This window comes from Dendrobates tinctorius, unplaced genomic scaffold (genome assembly GCF_039654945.1).
Source record: "Dendrobates tinctorius isolate UK_male_01 unplaced genomic scaffold, ASM3965494v1 ptg000151l, whole genome shotgun sequence".
Classification (NCBI taxonomy): Eukaryota; Metazoa; Chordata; class Amphibia; order Anura; family Dendrobatidae; genus Dendrobates; species Dendrobates tinctorius.
This window is the reverse complement of record NW_027361818.1, coordinates 16178076-16199767: the sequence shown is the minus strand read 5'-3', so window position 1 is coordinate 16199767 and position 21692 is coordinate 16178076.

Genomic DNA, 21692 nt, shown 5'->3' with positions numbered 1-21692 from the left:
AACACAAAGCTAGGACCAAGACACAGAGACAAGGATATGCAGCCTCCTGGTGGGCAGACAAAGAACACAAAGCAAGGCTAGAAGGAGATACACAGAACAGGGCCTGGCTTCCTCAGCAGCAAGATACTAACCGAGTATAGACTTTGCACAGGCCATGTTCAGTGGGTATGGCGGATCTAAATAGTCGAGGGCTCTAGGTCATTGGTCAGGGACAGATTGAACAGGTGCACCCTAACTGCATAAGAACCAGAGAGTTCTGGCGCCACCCCCCTATACACACATAGCCAGGACGCATACAGGAGAGCAGAGGCACAGAGCATAGGACTGGCAGCAAACAGAATTCACAGCATGACCCGGAGCAGTGAGTAAGTTGGTGTGCAGGGATGGGAGGCTATTCAGTGATGGCAGCAGGGTTGTTACAGAAAGCTGCTTCCCTGCAGGACCCCAAAGGCCCCTCGTGGCCTTATTGGATCTAGGGGCCTTCAGGGAGGAGGCTCTCGGAGCAATTCGAGCACATCGTGTTGCTCCGAGGATCTCAGGGAAGCACGCAGGGAGCCCCCTCCCTGCGCGATTCTTCCCTATGCCCCCGGTACATTGCGATCATGTTTGATCACAGAGTGCCAGGGATTAATGTGCCGGGGGCGGTACGTGACCACCCCTGGCACATAGTGCCGGGTGTCAGCTGTGATAACAGCTGACACCTGGCCACGATCAGCGTCGCTCTCCCCGTACTATTCTGTCCATGGGACTTAAGTCCCAGATCACATGAACGGAATAGTACATCCAATGTAAGGAAGGGGTTAATTCTGTTTTGTCCATGTTCACTTTTAGAAAGCGAGCAGAAAAGAAGGATGATATAGCGGACAGACATTGTGTGATTTTGATCTGTAAGGATGTAACGTCATGTCGAGATTTTTTTGGTATTTCATTCTTACTTTTACACTGTGTTCCACTATGGGACACTCATGAAGCAGCATCTGTGTGCTATAGAGGCTTGCAGGGCTGCAATCTGTGAACAGTACTGACCTGGGGAATTCCTGGCATGAACTGCGCATGACAGGAAGTCTCTCAGCTCTGGTAACACGGATATTGTCATGTCGACATCGGGTTACCATGGGAGTGGTCGGGACCCCACGTCATGCCTTGGGGTCTCCGATCCAAAGGCAGAGGGGATGTCAGACCCTTTGCCGGCACAGGAACGCTGCAATCTTTTTTGATTCCAGTGTTCCGTGAGTTAAAATGCTGGGAGCGTTCTGTGACCGCGACTGACCAAACACCCCCCCATGTGTGAGGCCAATATCTAATGATGTACCCTTCCTTCCATGTAAATTAAGTCCCAGGTCAAATGGACAGAATAGTAAGTCTGAGGTCAGAGAGGGGTTAAAGATTTTGTTGTTATTGAAAATCTGAAGCTAGACATGTCAATTACATGAAATAGCCCAAAACATCATCTGATATGTCCAATTTGTATTTTTTTGGATTGTGTAGTGCAATCATTAACTTGGTTTTAAAAAATAGCGCTCTTTTTAAAATTGAAAGTGAGGTTCAAACTGTTTGTACGATTGTCTGTTTAATATCAACATACTGAGGTTTCAAATTTTCATATTTGTGCAGAATACATGGAAACATTCCTGCGCCACATTGTCATGGCGAAGACACCCAAGAACAGTGGTCAGTGTCAGAAGACACAATCCATACATCGTGCGAAGATGCGTAAGATTCTTCAGCAAGTATCATGCAACCCGCAATCGACAGTTCTTCAAATGTCCTGCCACAATCACAAGAGACACAGGACATCAATGTGAGGCCTGTTACTCGCAGGAAACAATTGCGCAGGCGTCAAATAAGGAGTGACAATTTGAGGCAAAGTGCAGAAGTCACTGCAGTAACCCAACAACCTGTGCGCTTTTTAAATCTTATGGACTTCAATGACAAGTGGGACTATTTTGGAGCGAGTATTGCGGACGGTATTCGAAAAGTCCCAACTAGAGATGAGCGACTTTGCCTTTTCTCAAAAGTCGGGTCGAACAAAATCGGCCGACTATAGGGAAAAGTCGGAGGCCGACTGAAACACGAAACCCAATGCAAGTCAATGGGGAAGCAAAGTCGGCAGGGAGTGGAGGACAGTAAACACACCAACAGTGCCCATTTCAATGCCAAAAACATAAATTCTTATTACTGAAGCTTGTCAACCTTAATTTACTTCATAATAATAGTTACGCATTGAAAACTGGGGGTTATTTGGCTAAAGTTTTGGGGGGGTTGGGCTGGTTCCAGGTTTTCATGTGCCCTGGACCAAAGAGTGTCAGTGCGCCCCTTTAACATATACCACAACTCATGATGCTCCGATACACCACAGAAATATAGGTATGGTACAATGACACATACTTCACTGCTTACATGACATGACTGATCTATTTTAAGTTGTACAATAGCGCAAAAACAGGACAGTATATTACTCCATACAGTGTTATGGCCACCACATTGTGCGCCATACAGAATAATGAGCCCCATATATTTCTCCATACAAAATTAGTCACATATAATGTTCCATACAGTATCTGATGAGCTCCACATAATGCTCCCTATATAATGGGCCCCATTTGTAATGCTCCAGCGTATAATGTGCCCCTTAGATGTTGATCCAGTGTCTGATCTGCCCCATTTACATTGCTCCAGTACATTATGGGCCTCATGGATGATGCTACAGTGTATGATGGGCTCTAATAATGCTCCATTTATAATGGGACCCATTTGTAATGCTCCAGTGTATAATGTGCTCCTTAGATGCTGCTCCAGTGTCTGATCTGCCCCATTTACATTGCTCCAGGCATGGTATGTGAAAAGAGCTCCAAGAAGTAATCTGAGGTGTGTGCTTCCACATCCTTCACTTTTGGTGTGGGTGAAGGACACAATGAAAGGGGTTGCTCCTGACCAGAAGCCTGCAGTTACGACTCAGTGCTTGCATTTTTTACAACTTCAGAAGAGGAGGCGATAGAGCTGGAGGCTGTTTCAGCAATGTAAGCCACAAACAGTTCCTGATACTCCGGCTTTAAAAGCAGTCTACCTACTCCCAGAAAAGGGAGCTTTACAGGCCTTCCAGAGCTACACCATGACGCTGGCTCAACACCTCCTGCCTTAGCTGCTATTGTGTTTTTGGCAATACCAGCTGATGCACCACCACCACCACCATCAGTACCAGGTGGCCCTCCACGCCCACATCCATGTCCTCTTCCACCATACTTCCTCATGTTTTTGAAAATGGACCCAAAATACCAGCAGATATATGGTACTGTATCAGAAGCATACAGCTCTATACAGTCTATGGATAACAGTAAATCTCAGTATATATTCATGAGGCATACACAGATGCTCACAGGCTCAGTGTGGATTACCCAATAAAATAACAAGTTGAAAAAGGGTACAGCATCACCAGATACAAGGTATATATAGTATAGTGTAAACATTCTGATTCTCCGTATACATTTCAGGAGGCAGACACAAACGCTCTCAGGCCCAGCATGGATTACACCAGGATCTAAATAGCTAAAAAGGTTACTGTATCCGAAGCGTTCTGCTGTATACAGTGTTGGCCAAATTGAAAATATCTGTATATATTTCCGTAGTCACCCTCAGACACTCACTCAGTTTGGTTTTGATCCCATAATAAAAAATGTTGTAAAAAAGGTCCTGGATAACAAGATAGCAAGTATATATTTATTTAGGATACAATTGAAATCTCCGTATAAATAGTCCCGTAGTCACTCTCAGACGTTTACACAGTATGGATTTGACCGTAATGCTAAATGTCGAACAAAGGTACTGTATAACAAGATACAAGCTGTATCAAGTATAGTGTAAAAATTTGTTTCTCCGATTCACCGTATATATAGAAGGCGTAACCCACACACGCTCACTCACTATGGATGATGTAGGGAAGGTGGACTGACAGACAAATCAGCCTGTAGTGAGAAGCAGAGGTGTAGCGCAGTGTAGGTGTGAAACCACTAAGATAAAGAGAAAGGGTGCAGTGTTTTAGCTTGCCCATTGGAGCGCAGTGGAGAGTGTAGGAGTGGGACTGAATAACTGCCATTGGTCATAGAAACTGTTAGGTGACGGTGGGCGGAGTTACCAGAACTGGAAGTATAAAAGGCTGAGGGAAGGTTCTGGAAGAGTCAGTCAGCGAAGGGAGCACAGTAAAGAGGAAGTTCTGCTGAGGAAATAGAGACAGTGGAAAGGCTTCAGAGAGGACTGACAGTTGAGGCGGTCACGGGGGGGTGGGCCAGAGGACGGTAGCCACAGACAAAGATGGCCTGGGGCTATCATACGGATGGTGTGCTCAGACTGGTGCAGCGCTGTGGTGGTTGGGCCTAGGCCAGCCACAGTGGAAGAGCCATAGAGGACGCCACAATGATAGTTACAAAGGAAGTGAAAGTACCAGGGCCTGTGTACAGAGAAATGTGAAAAGGCTGTGGTGAATTGCTGTTGTCGACAGAAGGATGGGCCCTAAAAACGGACCTATTCAATACAAACTCTGTCTCAGTCTCGTGTTTGTCTGTGGCAAGAAGAGAGTCTCCCCTCCACAGTTGGTTATCCTACAGATGCTACCTTAATACAAATTTTTGAAACAAGGTACTGTATCAGCACATACCAGGTGTGTCCAGTCTAGGGTTAAATTTCCGTCTATACTTCCGGAGTCAGACACAGACACTCACAGGCTCACTATGTATTACACCATAAATAAAAAAGTTGAAAAAGGGAAAGGTATTCATAGCGTACACCAGTATACAGTGTTGTGGTACTTTTAAATCTTCGCATATATTTCAATCTCAGTAAGCCAGTCAAGAATCTCTGCTACTGGAAACTACATGGATGCAAGTAAAGACGCAAAGTCGAGTGTTAGCAGAAATTTTGGAATTACTCATCGCGGGAAAACCTCCCGGTAGATGTTTCAGAGGTGATGCAGACCCTCAATTACTGTGTCTGTGGAGAAAGCGAAAAATGTTCTTTGTGAAGAAAGGATTGCTTCATCGCAGTAGCGTGGATCACATCACCGTTAATCGTCTCCATCAAATTTTGATCACAGGGAAAGATCTACCCATTGTCCTCACTGCCTGATGTGTCTGGTCATTTTGGAATGCAAAAGACAGAAGCCACAGGCCCATAGGCGATTCTATTGGATTGGCATGAGAGGAGACATTGAAAAATGGTGGCAGGAATGTCACACATCTGTGACTATCAAAACTGTGAAAGGTGATCATAAAAGGGGAGGCACAATTGTGGTCAACGGTACTGGCACATGGACCCTCATAGTACGCTAGTGTGTCTGACGGCGAGTGGGCCCTCCCACCGTCTGAGACACTGTATAGTACTATGAGGGGCCCTGTGCCATTGCCGTCGGCCATCAGTGGGCCCATCCACCTGTTCAGAGCAACGGCACTTGCCCGGGTGCACCAGATCTTGACCCCAGTCGTTGGGGGAGGAGTGGGCAGCCGAGTTAGGGAGGTTTAAAAATTGGCAAATGTAAATGTGTTGGCTGGACATTCAGCTGCAGTAAAGGGCGTAATTGGGCAAGTCCGAGGAAGAGGAGGAAAAAACCGAGGCACTTTTCTGGTAACCTGTGTCATCGGGGAAGGTGGGACAAAATCCTTTGAAACCCATGCATGGTTCATTTTAATTAAGGTTAGATCATTAACATTTTGGGTCGACAGACGGGTCCTTTTTTCTGTCAGGATTGATCCAGCAGCACTGAAGACTCTTTCAGATAACACACTAGCAGCAGGGCAAGTGAGCTCCTGTAAGGGATATTGTGCCAATTCAGGCCAGGCATCCAGTTTAGAAGCCAAATAGTCAAAGGGGAATGACCTGTGAGGGAGAACACCGATATGGGATGAAAAGTAGAATGTAACAATAGTTGACAACTGCTGCCTCCTGTCACTTTTAATCGATGCAGTATTAGCAGTCGTGTGAGCGGTACTTGAGAAATCATTCCACAACATGGTCATTAAACCTCTGTCTCCAACGCCACTTCTGCTGTGTGCACCACGAACACCTCTTCCATTGTGCCCACTATGGCTCGTGGGAGAACCAGCACCGCTGCTGTGTGCTGGGAAAGCCTCAAACAAACGGTTTACCAGAGTTGCTTGTTTGTTTGGAAATATTATCTGTAGGTTCTCCTGTGGCATGATGTTGTGTAATTTGCCTTTGTAGCGTGGATCGAGGATGCTGGCCAGCCAGTAGTCATCATCCCTTATCATTTTGGCAATGCGGGGATCCCTTTTTAGGATCCGCAAGGCATAATCTCACATGTGGGCCAATGTTCCAGGTGTCAATGATGCACTGCCCATGGTGGGTGGAGGAGCAGTTTCTGGCAAATCCACATCCCTACAGTCATGCACAAACACTGTACCTGACCTTGGAACACCAACATTTTCTGTTGCCCCCTGAGAAACATCCTCCTGCCCAAAATAATCATCCCCCTCATCCTCATCCTCCTCCTCTTTCTCTTCTTCCTCCACCTCGTCCAGGACAGTTCCCTGACCAGACAATGGCTGACTGTCATCAAGGCTTCCCTCCTCCTCCGCTGCAGATGCCTGATCCTTAATGTGCGTCAAACTTTGCATGAGCAGACACATAAGTGGGATGCTCATGCTTATGATGGCATCGTCTGCGCTTACCAGCCATGTGCATTCCTCAAAACACTGAAGGACTTTACAGAGGTCTTTCAGTTTTGACCACTGCACACCTGACAATTCCATGTCTTCCCCCAAACTGCCTGCCCGTGTATCCTCCCACAAATGCATCACAGCCTGCCTCTGTTCGCACAGCCTCTCAATCATGTGCAGGGTGGAGTTCCACCTTGTTGCAATGTCTATGATTAGGTGGTGCTTGGGGAGGTGGAGCAATCGCTGCAGCTTCTGCATATGACTGGAGTGTACGGCCGAGCGACGGATGTTCGAGCACAGTCTTCGCACCTTATGGAGCAGGGATGTTAACTCCGGATAATTATTAAGGAAGCGCTGCACCACCAGGTTCAAAGTGTGAGCCAGGCAAGGTATGTGTGTGAGTTTTGCAGGGGCTATGGCTGCCACAACATTACGGCCATTATCACTGACTACCTTGCCTGCCTCAAGATGAAGAATGCCCAGGCATGACTCTGTTTGTCGCTGCAAGTAGTTGGCCAGTACCTCCGCAGTGTGTCTGTTGTCACCCAAAGACATCATTTTTATCACAGCCTGCTGACGCTTACCACTAGCTGTTCGATAGTGGGACACCTCTTGTACAACACTGCCAGCTGCTGATGTAGTGCTCGTGCAACTGCGCTCTGTGGACGAGCTTCCGCTGATAGATGAGGAGGAGGATCGAAATCCTACAGCCAACAGTTTCCTATACCGTGGGCTAGGCAGCACTCTTCCACCGCCGCTGTGGAGCCAGCATCCACCACATTAACCCATTGCACAGTGATGGAAATGTAACGGCCCTAGCCATGCTTACTGGTCCATGCATCCATTGTGAGGTGCACCTTTCCATTCACTGACTGTTTTAGTGCATGGACAATGCGGTCTTTCACATGCCGGTGGAGGGCAGGGATGGCTTTTCAAGAAAAGAAGTGGCGACTGAGTAGGTCATAGCGTGGGACAGCGTAGGCCATGAGGTAGCGAAAAGCTTCGCTTTCAACCAAACGGTAGGGCATCATCTCTATTGAGATTAGTTTGGCAATGTAGGCGTTCAAACACAGTGTACGCGGATGAGAGGATGAGTACTTTCTTGTCCTACTCAGAGTGTCTGGTAGGGTGAACTGGACTGGAGAACTGCCCATTAGGGTAGTAGCAGTGGACCGGATGGAGTGAGAGGGGGTTGGTGATGGTATTGGTGGTGATGGCCTAGATTCAGTGTTGTGTTGCAAAACCACTGTGATTCCCTGAGTGCTTTTGCCTTGCGACGACACCTCCACATTTAGTACTGGTGGTGTGCTTAAGGGTGGCAGTGGTCTTACAGTGGGGGTAGCGATGGAGCGTTGTTGGCTACCTTCAGTCGGAGCAGGTGCACAAGTGCTACCTGAGGTTTTGTAGTCCATCCACGCTTGCAAGTGAATGTTGATTAAATGTCTAAGCATGCAACTGGTATTCAAATTTCTGAGTTGTTTACCTCGGCTAAAAGTCCTTCCGCACTTCTTACAGGTAACCTTTGCCTCATCAGTAGGATTTTGGACAAAGAAGTGCCACACTGCACTCTTCCTACTATGGTAAACATTTTCTGGCCTTGCACGCTGTACTAAGATGACCATCTGGTCAAGCTGTCCTGCAACTCTTTTAGTTTTTTTCCCACATTTTAGGACAGGTACGGGCCTGCTAGATAACCGCTGCTGCGATGTCAATGCCTGCTGCGGATTCTTCTCCTTATCTGAACTATTGCCAGCACCACCCTCCTCCCCCAATGGATGCCAATCTGGGTCCAGAACTGGGTCATCCATCACCTCCTCTTCAAAGTCATCTGCACCTTCCTCTTTACCTTCCTCTGTGTCACCGTGTAAGGTGGTATAGTATGCGGGAAGGGGCACCTGGGTTTCATCAGGGTCAAATTTTGGCTCAATAGACTGCTAGGACAATGTAGTGCTGTGGGTCATTGTACCAGCAGAATCATCTAGCAGTGGCTGTGCATCAGTGCACTCCATGTAACATTCATCATGGACTGTGGAAATCAGGATTTGACTGGATAACCCAGGCATGGTATGTGAAAAGAGCTCCAAAGAGTAATCTGAAGTGTGGGCTGCCACATCCTTAACTTTTGATGGGGGTGAAGGACACAAGGAAAGGGTTTTTTTATGACCAGAACCCTGAACTGACAACTCCGTGCTTGCAGGTTTCGACCGTTCAGAAGAGGAGGCAATAGAGCTGGTGGCTGTTTTTTCAATGTACGCCAAAACCTGTTGCTGATGCTCCGGCTTTAAAAGCGGTTTTCCTACTCCAAGAAAAGGCAACCTTACAGGCATTCTTGGGCCAGAGGATAACGCAGGCTCAACACCTCCTGCCTTAGCTGCTATTTTGCTTTTGCCAGAACCAGTCGATGCACCACCACCATCAGTACCAGCTGAGCCCCCCTGCCCATGTCCACGGCCTCTTCCACCATACTTCCTCATGTTTGTGAAAATGTACCAAAAATACCAGCAGAGTGATTGTACTGTATGAGGAGTGTCCAGCTGTATAAGGTTTATTAAACAAATAAAATCGACGCATATATTTTGTTAGTCACAGACGCTCTCACAGTATGTATTTGACCGTAATCCAACAAGCAGATATACGGAACTGTATCAGAAGTGTACAGCTGTATACGATTTTTGTGCAACTAACAATCTCCGTATATGTATTGACGGAGTGTCACACACACACACTGACTAGGTATAAAAGTGACTGTAATGCGAACAGCAGATATACAATACTGTTGGAGAAACAGACAGCTCTATACGATGTGTGTAAGGAAAATTGTCAAGCTCCATGTATTTGTATGTGGACTGGAAGGAACAACCACGGGAAGGGCAGTCTCCAATGAAGGAAACCACCTATGCCAAAACATGGTATCCATCCACATACAGCTGTTTCGGGGTATTGCCCCTCATCAGTGTGGAGTAGGAAACTGGCTGGTAGGAGCAATGCCTAGTAAAAAGACTATGAAGAGGAGGATGAATGAACTCATGGAGATCAACATCCGACACTGCGGAGACACCATCACGTGTTTCTCAACGCAGTGATTCTAGAGCACTGCCCCCATCCATGCGGATGGATACCATGTTTTGGCATAGGTGGTTTCCTTCATTGGAGACTGCCCTTCCCGTGGTTGTTCCTTCCCGGGAAAAGACCTGGCTGGTCATTGCTTGCGTTGAGAAACACGTGATGGTGTCTCCGCGGCTTCTGTTTTGCATGTTTTACATATTTCCCATAAGGGATGGGGGCAGTGCTCTAGAATCACTGCGTTGAGAAACACGTGATGGTGTCTCCGCAGTGTCGGATGTTGATCTCCATGAGTTCATTCATCCTCCTCTTCATAGTCTTTTTACTAGGCATTGCTCCTACCAGCCAGTTTCCTACTCCACACTGATGAGGGGCAATACCCCGAAACAGCTGTATGCGGATGGATACCATGTTTTGGCATAGATGGTTTCCTTCATTGGAGACTGCCCTTCCCGTGGTTGTTCCTACCCGGGCAAAGACCTGGCTGGTCATTGCTTGCGTTGAGAAACACGTGATGATGTCTCCGTAGCTTCTGTTTTGCATGTTTTACATATTTCCCATAAGGGATGGGGGCAGTGCTCTAGAATCACTGCATTGAGAAACACGTGATGGTGTCTCCGCAGTGTCGGATGTTGATCTTCTTGAGTTCATTCATCCTCCTCTTCATAGTCTTTGTATGTGGACTGACACACGCTGTCTCTGTCTAGTTTTGACCGTGATCAAACAGCAGATATACGAAACTGTTTGAAAAACGGACACGACTCAAAGGTGTAGGTCTGGAAAAATGGACAAACTCCTCGGCGTTTTCTTCCAGAGTCACACCCAGATAGCTTCTATTTGTCCGTGATACCAGCCGGTACACGGTAGTGTGTGAGGAGTGTACACCGCTAGATGGTGTCTGTATGAAAAATTGTCAAGCTCCGTGTATTTGTATACGGACTGACACACGCTGTCTCTGTCTAGTTTTGACTGTAATCAAACAGCAGATATACGAAACTGTTTGAAAAACGGACACGAATCTAAGGTGTAGGTCTGGAAAAATGGACAAACTCCTCGGCTTTTTCTTCCAGAGTCACACCCAGATAGCTTCTATTTGTCTGTGATACCAGCCGGTACACGGTAGTGTGTGAGGAGTGTACACCGCTAGACGGTGTCTGTATGAAAAATTGTCAAGCTCCGTGTGTTTGTATACGGACTGACACACGCTGTCTCTGTCTAGTTTTGACTGTATTCAAACAGCAGATATACGAAACTGTTTGAAAAACGGACACAACTCTAAGGTGTAGGTCTGGAAAAATGGACAAACTCCTCGGCTTTTTCTTCCAGAGTCACACCCAGGTAGCTTCTATTTGTCTGTGATACCAGCCGGTACACGGTAGTGTGTGAGGAGCGTACACCGCTAAACGGTGTCTGTATGAAAAATTGTCAAGCTCCGTGTATTTGTATACGGACTGCCACACGCTGTCTCTGTCTAGTTTTGACTGTATTCAAACAGCAGGTATAGGAAACTGTTTGAAAAACGGACACAACTCTAAGGTGTAGGTCTGGAAAAATGGACAAACTCCTCTGCTTTTTCTTCCAGAGTCAAACCCAGATAGCTTCTATTTGTCCGTGATACAAACCGATGTACGGTATTGTGTGAGGAGCATACACCGCTAGACGGTAACTCACCAGGACAAAATAATAAAAGTTGGAGTGCTTTGAAAAAAGCAGTTTGAACAGCAGTGTGCACACACCAATGAAGCTATCAGGTACCCTGAAATGGCAGCCTAATCACCACCAGCGCTGCTGCACACAACAAAAATCCTCCCCTTTCACTGCACACTAACTGTACAGTGAAACGCGCTATCAGCAGAAGCAGTTTTTTTTTTCTGTTTTTCTTCTTCCCTGCCTAACGCTCTCCCTGTTCAGAATCAGCAGCAGCACCTCTCCCTATTGTAAGATCTGCAGAAGTAAGATGGCGGTCGGCGTTCACAGCCTTTTATACCCACTGTGACGCCACACAAAGCCAGCCAATCACTTCAATGCCCTTCTCTAAGATGGTGCTGGCCGCTGCGCATGTCGTCACGTTGCCCACAGTGTGCGTCCTCCATCATTGGATGAGAAAAGGAGCTGAGAGCATCATTTGAAACGTGACTTTGGCGCACTGATCGGCGACCTCATGGCTGACCTCACGCTAGGGTTGGGTTTTGATCGGCGAAACCCGACTTTGGTGAAAGTCAGCGATTTTTGAATCTGACCGACCTGTTTCGCTCAACTCTAGTCCCAACATCAAACCAGTGGTCATGTGCCTCTATTGTTTGCAGCATCTTGGCTCTATTCCTCAAATACACACATGCAATTAATGCAAGTGAAATAAAAAAATGTAATAGAGTCAATATTACAAAGGCAACAGAATGCACAAATGACCACTAGCCAACATCTGCAAACATCTTTTAACTATCAAGCTCACCATGCTTCCACATTGCCTGCCCCCAAGTCTTCCTCTTTCCCTTCACCCCATGCTTCCTCTTTCCATTCACCCCATGCTTCCTATTTCACATCTCACCATTATTCCTCTTTCCCTGCCCCCCATGCTTCCTCTTTGCCCGGTTCAACTTCTTTCTCTTTCCATGCTCCCCATTCGTCTTCTTTCTCTACATCCCATTCTTCCTATATCTGTGCTCAACGCAATTCTTCTTTGCTCCAAAGTTCTCAGCTATTGGCTTCTCTTCACTCCCAGTTGTCCACTGCCTCCATTTCCCAACCCGAATTTCTTGAAAACATTTTTGCTCCTTCAGATTACCTCACAACCATGACCCCTACTTTAAACCTTTCTGAACCCTCACCTCCCACATTCCACAACTTAAATTAAATTAGGAAAAAGTATAAAAATAATTAGTTCTATTACCTTTACATAGTTTGTGCTTTGTTTCACATTAATAAGTTATGTGAAAAATTTAAAAACAATTTGCAAACATTTTTGTGTGTTGTACAATTTATATCACGAACCAAAGACCCAAAAATATCTTGGGTCCAAAAATTGATCACAACACATGTATATTGAGTTCTTTATTGGATGTCTATATTCAAGGAGGTTGCTGCCCAATTCTATGCCTAGCACCTTTGTCTCTGATTATTCTGGCTATTAGACTGCATGCCATTTTACTGAGCAGTGACTGACGCCTCTTTGCTGCGCTCGGGCGACTTTTGACACTGTTTTTGGGTGTGTGCTTTGTGTGACAATAAAGTAGTCCTGTTATATGCTCTCACAGGTGTGCACTGCTCATAGGCACTGGCCTTTCTTGTTACTTGTTAATTTATTTTGGGTTGATGTCAGAACTATAACCTACTTTTTTGGTAACTTTTGGGTTAGTTTCGATTACTAAGGCCTGTTTCACACTTCCGTTTTTTGACCATCAGTCAAAATCCGCCGTTTTTTAAAAAAAAACGGATCCGCCATTTTTTTTTGGTGGATCCATTTTTTTTCCCCATTGATTTGCATTACCGGCGGATTTTGACAGATGGCCATCCATTGGATCCGTTTTTTTGCGGATCCGCCAAATTTTTAGCATCCGCCGAAATTCCTGGACGGACCATGCAACGTTTTTTTTGCTGCAGGATCCGCATTTTACAGTGCGCTTGCCCGGAGGAAGGAAGCTAGCCGGAAATTTAACCCTGAAATCCTCTCTGGAGGACGGAAAAAATTCTCTCTCTCTCTCTCCGGGCTGCGGTTCCTTTAAAATTCTTCATTCATCGGATCCGTCTAAAAAACAGTCCGGTGGCATCCGTTCACATCAGTTACCAACGGATCCGCTTTCCGCCATTTTGGCATATTTTAACTGACACAAAAAAACTGAAGTGTGAAACAGGCCTAAGAGGAAAGTTATTTTTTGGTTTGCCAAATAAATATATAAAATTTAATATTAAAATTATTGTTAATTAATTAATTGTAATGTAGGCCAGTTAGTATCTGCTGAAACGGATAACAATGGGCCTCACCAGTGTATGACATCAGTTATATTTTGTATTTGTAGCCGCCAAAATAAATGTTTGACAGATAATGCTGGGAGATTGTTAAGACTTTAAAAGATTTGTGACAATAGTTGTAGAAAAAAATGTAAAGAAAAAAAATCCCACCGACATGTAGTTTATGGAGGACATGCATATCAAGTGCTCAAAATAATTCTAGATGATTGCGAAAGATTGAAAGGAAAAAACATTGTTCAAAGATCAAACACTATTTGCTTCATTATATGCTGCCGACGTGTTTTGTGTGATAAACATTTATGTACCATTTATGTGCATCTTCTCGCCCAACTACTTGCACCAGTGACCCATTTCCGTCACAGCTCCTCCAGTCCCTTTCCCCTGCTGTCACCCCTCACCTAACTAAAATATTTAACCTCTCTCTCTCTTCTGGTATTTTTCCCTCCTCATTTAAGCATGCCATCATACATCCACTACTTAAAAAACCATCCCTCGACCAAAACTGTGCCGCTAACTATAGACCTGTCTCTAATCTTCCCTTCATCTCTAAACTCCTGGAACATCTGGTCCACTCCCGTCTTATCCGCTATCTCTCAGAAAACTCTCTTCTCGACCCTCTCCAATCCGGTTTCCGCTCTTTACACTCCACTGAAACTGCCCTCACTAAAGTCTCTAATGATCTGCTAACAGCTAAATCAAATGGTCATTACTCCATGCTAATTCTCTTGGATCTCTCTGCAGCATTCGACACTGTGGATCATCAGCTCCTCCTCACTATGCTCCGTTCCATTGGCCTCAAGGATACCATTCTCTCCTGGTTCTCCTCCTATCTCTCCGACCGCTACTTTACTGTATCTTTTGCCAGTTCCTCCTCCTCTCATCTTCCCCTTACTGTTGGGGTCCCCCAAGGATCGGTTCTAGGCCCCCTCCTCTTCTCCTTGTACACTGCCCCTATTGGTCAAACAATCAGTAGATTTGGTTTCCAGTACCATCTCTATGCTGATGACACCCAATTATACGCTTCTTCTCCTGACATCACGCCAGCCTTTCTAGAAAACACCGGCGATTGTCTAAATGCTGTGTCTAATATCATGTCCTCACTATATCTGAAACTGAACCTGTCAAAGACTGAACTCCTGGTGTTTCCTCCCGCTACTAATGTACCTATACCCGACATTGCCATTTCTGTGTGTGGCTCCACTATTACTCCCCAGCAACAGGCCCGCTGTCTTGGGGTCATACTTGATTCCGAGCTTTCCTTTGCCCCCCACATTCGATCACTGGCTCGCTCTTGTCATCTGCACCTCAAAAACATTTCTAGAATTCGACCTTTTCTTACCTTTGACTCTGCAAAAACTCTTACTGTTTCTCTTATTCATTCTTGTCTCGACTATTGTAACTCTCTTCTAATCGGTCTCCCTCTTACCAAACTCTCCCCTCTCCAATCTGTCTTGAATGCTGCAGCCAGGATCATATTCCTCACCAGTCGTTACACCGATGCCTCTACCTTGTGCCAGTCATTACACTGGCTACCCATCCACTCCAGAATTCAGTATAAACTTATTACCCTCACTCACAAAGCCCTCCATGGCTCAGCACCACCCTACATCTCCTCCCTTGTTTCAGTATACCACCCTACCCGCGCCCTCCGTTCTGCTGATGACCTGAGGTTAGCATCCTCAATAGTAAGAACCTCCCACTCCCGTCTCCAAGACTTTACACGTGCCGCGCCAATTCTTTGGAATGCACTTCCCAGGTCAATACGATTAGTCCCCAATCCCCACAATTTTAAGCGTGTCCTGAAAACGCATTTATTCAGACTGGCCTATCGCCTCAACACATTAACCTAATCTATCCCTGTGTGTCAGAGCCAAAAGTCTTACCATAACCAGGTTCCCCGCATCATTCTCCCACATGCTTTATGCATCCATTAGCCCTCTGTGTCCGTACTGTCACACACCTAACATTATGGCTGGTCCATACAATCAGGGCAACTGTTACCACCCACCTTTCGTGTCTACCTCTTTCCTCATAGACTGTAAGCTTGCGAGCAGGGCCCTCACTCCTCTTGTTATTTGTTATAATCTACTGTATGTGATTATTGTTATGCTGTAATGTCTATTGTCTGTACAAATCCCCTCTGAAATGTAAAGTGCTGCGGAATATGTCGGCGCTATAAAAATAAAATTTATTATTATTATTATTATTACCATTATATATCATGGTGTATAATTCTTTTATTTTAAAAAGGGGTAACTATTTCTTAAATCTTTGACTACTACCACCCACCCTCATCCAAACAAGAATATATATATATATTAGGCTGGAGTCACACTAACCTGCGCAAAATACGGTCAGTATTTTACATGCGTAATACGGATCAATGACCACTAAATAGTGGTCCGTAGGTCATCCGTAAGCAAGGTGAGGTCGCGTATTTTGTGCATGTGTGTCTCCGTATGTAATCCGTATGCAATCCGTATGGTGAGATTTTCTCGCAGCCTTGCAAAATGGACATTTAACGGTTTTGAGGCCTGCAAACAATTTAAATCATTAGCCTGCACCCTATTTAGACACTCAGAAACAGGTGGCTGCCTACATTCTGTACATTTCTCACCTTGCTTTCACGAGGTGTGTTGGTGTTCTTTGTGCAGCATGGCAGAGGGTCTGACATTCAATACAACCGAGCAGGTTATCTTTACCTGGCTTTTGTCACGGCGCTTTGGGCAACCATATCCTGTGATAGTGGATCCGCGGAGGAGGAGACGCATGTGGGTACATCCACTTTTGAGGCAACGACTCACAAGAGGTCATTTTCACCACCTCTATTCGTCTCTGCGGGAGCATCCGGACAAATTTTACCAGTACTGTCGAATGAGCATTTCCACATTTGATCGCCTCTTGGAGACAGTGCGCCCTGGGATCACCTTTCAGGACACTAGGATGCGCAAAGCCATATCTGCAGAGGAGCGACTTCTACTCACAATACGGTATGTACTCCACAACCACATTCTCTATGTTCATAATGTGTGTGTTAATTTATGTTTTTTGGCCTTCTTGGACAATGTTTAATACCCTCATCTTACTCAAAATATGTTTCACCTGACACAGCAGAATGTTACATCTAATATGTCCTGCATATCACTTACAGTAGTCATTGTGCCACCACATATGTGTGTGTTGTTATCTCTCATTTCCTACCAAGTTTGGTCGGCATGTAACTGATTTTTTTTTACTTTAGCCATTCTAACCTGTACTATTTCTGTTGTTCTACAGCTTCCTGTCCACTGGCCTGTCTTATGCCACCCTCCACCATGAGTTTCTCATTGGAAAGTCCACCATTTCAGGCATAGTGAGGTCTACATGTGCAGAAATCTGGACAAGACTCCATAAGGTGGTCCTACCCGAGCCCAGGATGGAAGACTGGTTAAGGATTTCAAGGGACTTTGAGGAGGACTGCCAGTTTCCAAATTGTATTGGGGCCCTGGATGGCAAACACATCAGGGTGCGTAAGCCGCCGAACTCAGGGTTCCAATTCTTCAATTACAGTATAAGCAATACTTTTCTGTTGTATTGTTGGCTCTGGTAGACCCTCAATACAAGTTTATAATTGTTGACATTGGGGCCTATGGAAGGACGGGAGACTCTAGAGTCTTCAATACTTCCATAATGGGTCGGCGGCTACGCACCAACCAGTTGGATCTACCACCACCACGCCAGCTACCAGGCTCCCCCGAACAATCAGTCCCTTATGTCCTTGTGGCAGATGAGGCCTTTCAGTTATCACGTAATGTCATGAGGCCATATCCCCGGCGCAACCTTGACCACAGGCGCAGAATTTTTAACTTGCGCCTTTCACGTGCTAGGCGACTGGTGGAGTGTTCCTTTGGGATTCTTTGTGCCAAATGGCGGGTACTCCAGTCTGCCATTCAGTTGAGTGAGCAAAATGTGAATGAAGTTGTGAAAGCCTGTGTTGTTCTGCATAACTTCACCAGGATCCATGATTGTTCCTCCTCTGATGGTGTTGTGCGTAGGCCGGACAATGTGCGCAGGGTGAGACCACCTATCATCCCTCAACGTAGACCGCTCTCTGGCCTCAAAGTGCGTGATATATTCACGAATTACTTTATCTCACCTGAGGGGGCAACTTCTTGGCAAGAGAATGCTGTGTCTATGTTATAATTTCTTTTTTTCAAAGTGTGTCTAAATATATATTACTCAAGCCTTTTTATGATTCTATGAGTGTTTCTTTGCATTGGTTGGTGTCTGTAAGTATGTTGTGATGGATAGTGAGAAATCACACAGAGACGTTAACTAGAGTAGACAAATTTTTAGTTTTGCCTTTTTTTTGTTTGTTTTGCTTAAAGGCAAACATAATTTTGCCAGAACACAAATTTGGCAATGGCCAAAATGACCTTTTGGGCCTTCTTTAACTTGGTGTAACATTAACATTACGGAAAAAAAATGCACCAAACATTATGCAATTACAACATTGCTGCATGCCTACATTAACCTTGATTAGGCAACAAAGGGTGAGCTCCATCACCTAAATAAAGTGAATAAGATAACACTCACATTTCCTCATAATGTTTTCCAAACATAGAAAGCTTCCACCATGACAGGCAAGGCTACCTCACATCTTTCACACGGATATTACCTGTCTGTAGAACAGACAATATTTAAGCATGCTATACTGGAAAGGATGAAAATACAAAACTCACTTGTTAAGACATTGAGAGAGCGTGATATTGTGAATGCTGGTCGCCTCAAATTGGTTTACTAGAGAATGCTAATAACAAAGTTGACTACTTAACTAAAGGCAAGCACGCCTTTCCTATGCATTAGCAAGTGATTAGTGTATTTTCATCTTTTCAGGTAAAACAGCATAGCGCATTTAAATATTCTCTTTTATACACACATGTAATATCTGTGTGAAAGGCGTGAGGTAGCGTTGCCTGTTATGATGGATTGTTTCATATGTTTGGAAAACATTGTTTAAAAATGTGAGTGTTAAATTATGTTCTAAATGTTGGTGAAGGAGAACACCTGTTTTTTTGTCTAGATTAGAAGCACCAGTTACATGTCACTGGACATCTCCAAATTTTTGAGTCATAAATCCTCATATGTAGGGGAAGGGGAACGGGGAGGAACAGCCTGTGGGTGCTGCTGGACATTGTGGCCAACATCGCCCTGTGTGGGGCCATACTGTTGCCCATGATGCTGTTGTTGTCCAGCCTCCTGGGCCTGTTGGTGATACTGCCCAGAGTAATAATGATGATGGTGAGGGGCTTCTTGTTGGCTCTGGTAGGCCCGTGGCTCATACCCACCAAGATAGCCAGATCGTCCCCAACCAGGTTGGGACCAGCCTCCAACACTGGGTGGGTACAAGTGGCCATATTGGTGGGGTTGGCTTGATGAAGACATTTGGGGCTGCAGAATAGAAGGATGGGTAGGGGGAGGAAGGGGTTGAGGTGTTGGCCCACGTATTAGGGGCTGTTCAGACCCTGCTTGAGCAAGCATCTGTGTGGATGGTCTCATGCGCATTAAATTTCTTGGTGAGAGCTGCCACCTCTCCAGAAATTCAAACACCTCATATGGGGTATTGGGGGGGGTGCTTGCATCAAGCAGGATCTGAATACACCCCCTAATACGGAGCCTGACCTCACGGGTAAGGGCACGGAGAAAAAGGGTGAGGCTACGTGCATAGGCCTCCTCACCATCATCTGTAGTGACTCTGGACAAGTAATTCAGCACCCCAGTGTCCACATGGGTCCGGCTCTCTTGAATGGCGACCTGGCGCCTTCTTCTTATTCGCCGTGATGCAAGAGCAGCCTGTGGGGAGGGCCTGATCTGGGCAGTTGGGCTGCTGCTCAAGTTGCCCATCTCTTCCAGGATGGGTGAGGTTGCAGCTGCAGACCATCCTGGTGGTGTGTTGTGTCGGGCAGCCATTGTGTGGTCTTGTGATGCCTCCTCTTCAGACATCCTTCTTGTAGGGGGAGAAGATGGGCCAGCCACCTCATCCCCTACAGGATCAATAATGGGCTCTACCTCTGAGGCCGTTCCTCGATCCGTAAGGTTGGATTGAGTTCTGTTATGAAATAGAACAGAGGCAAAAATACATCAATATTTTTGTCCCTGTAAAGTATTTGTGTAATGTTTTTGTGTCATGTGGTGTGAGGTATCTACTTACGGTCTCAGAGCCAGAATTGGGGTGAGGAAGTTCAGCCGGTCATAATATATATATTTCCGCTTTACATGGCCAGCATCCCCACTCCTGGACCGCTGCTGGCGTTCCCGGCGGTACTGGTCCCGGATGCTTCTCCACCGTTTCATCACATCTTCCACTGCAATGTGACAGGAAAGATTGTCAAAATCACATATTTGAGAGGTCACATTTTCAAACAGTAGTCTAGGCATGGGGCCTTATGGGGTGTGCGTTCTACCCATGGTGGCATATGTAATTGGGCCGATACCCAGGGTCTCATTAGCTCCCCTGAAACTAATTTTAGTGGCTAGGAGGATGAGGAGCTTGTGGCCTAACCCCTAATTATGGTTGTGTGAAGCCACGTGTCACATCCTAATGTAACGGCCTCATGAGGCTAAAATTACATGCCCAGGAAGGGGGGGGGGGCTGATTGTAGAGTCATTTTATAGCGCGCGCTAACGTTAATTATATTTTTATGGTTGCACTTACGAATTTTCTGCTGCTCATCACGTGGTCTGTCACCGAAGTCATGGTACATCTGGCGACAGATGCGCCTCCATGACGCCTCCTTTCTTGTGCAGTTCGCATAGTTTGTGTCGCGTGGGTCCCATATTTCTGGACGCTCCTGCACCAGCACAATTAGCATCTCCACATTTATGTAAGTGGACGCCATGCTGCTGCCGTACTCCGTGGAGGCTGACTTCCTGGATGTCTGGAGCGCTTTTTGAGCTCATTTGCATGTCTACGCTTCCTGATGATGGATTGGCCCATTTCCTGTTCACCAGCCAAAAGACCTGCGTATTGCTCGCAGGTCACACGTGTGTTCAGTGTGTAATCCGTATTTTTTGCGCACCCATAGACTTGCATTGGCGTGCTACGGGTGTAGTACGCTGACAATCGCAGCATGCTGCGAGTGGCACGGAGCGGAGGATATGGAGGAGAAATATACGCCTGGTGCGAGTGACCCCATAGAGAATCATTGGTCCGTGTCTAATGCGTGCTTTTTGCGCCTCTCACGCAACCGTATTCCTCGCCAGTGTGACTCCGGCCTTAGTGTCAAAATTGGAACATTATTAATTCTGCGCCTGAAGAATTAGATCCGTGATGTCCATGGCTGTGGAGTTGGGAAGCCACACATCAGACTCCGACTCATCAATTAGCATGAGACATACTTCGCCTACAACTCCGACTCCACCAAAATGATCACCAACTCCGACCACGACTCCAACTCTGACTCAAGAGCCCTGTTGATGTCTCCTCTCAAGTGGATGTTTGCTGTACAGGCTGCTCACTGCCAACACAGGAGTATTGCCAGGGCACAGCACCTTTGGAACGTATGAAATAATCAGCAAAGGTTTCTCAAACACGCAAACAGCTCATGTAGGGACGTCCAGGACCCCAGTTGATTGCTGTATCAAAAGGTTGATAGAGTGTCTCCACATCTACTTCAGGACTGTAGTCCCTACCATAATTGTGAGGAACACAGTAAGCTTTGACAACAGAAAGTTTTCCTCATGCAAGATCAATTGCTCAATTGTAGAGTATAGAACTGGTAAGCTACATAGAAAAGTGAATGTTCTGTTAAGGGTATGGCTAGACAGTGCTCAACACTGGCATTGGGCAAAAGGAAAGGGGGTTATGCAAGAAAGCAGGAAGTAAGGTCCTGGATGGCAGGTATGTTTTTCTGAGATGGTTTTATTTTGACTGAATTTTGGTTCCAATATTTATGAACAACCTAACGAACTAGAGTTGGAAAGGTCGCTCTCACGCTCCAGTCCGGGACTTATTGG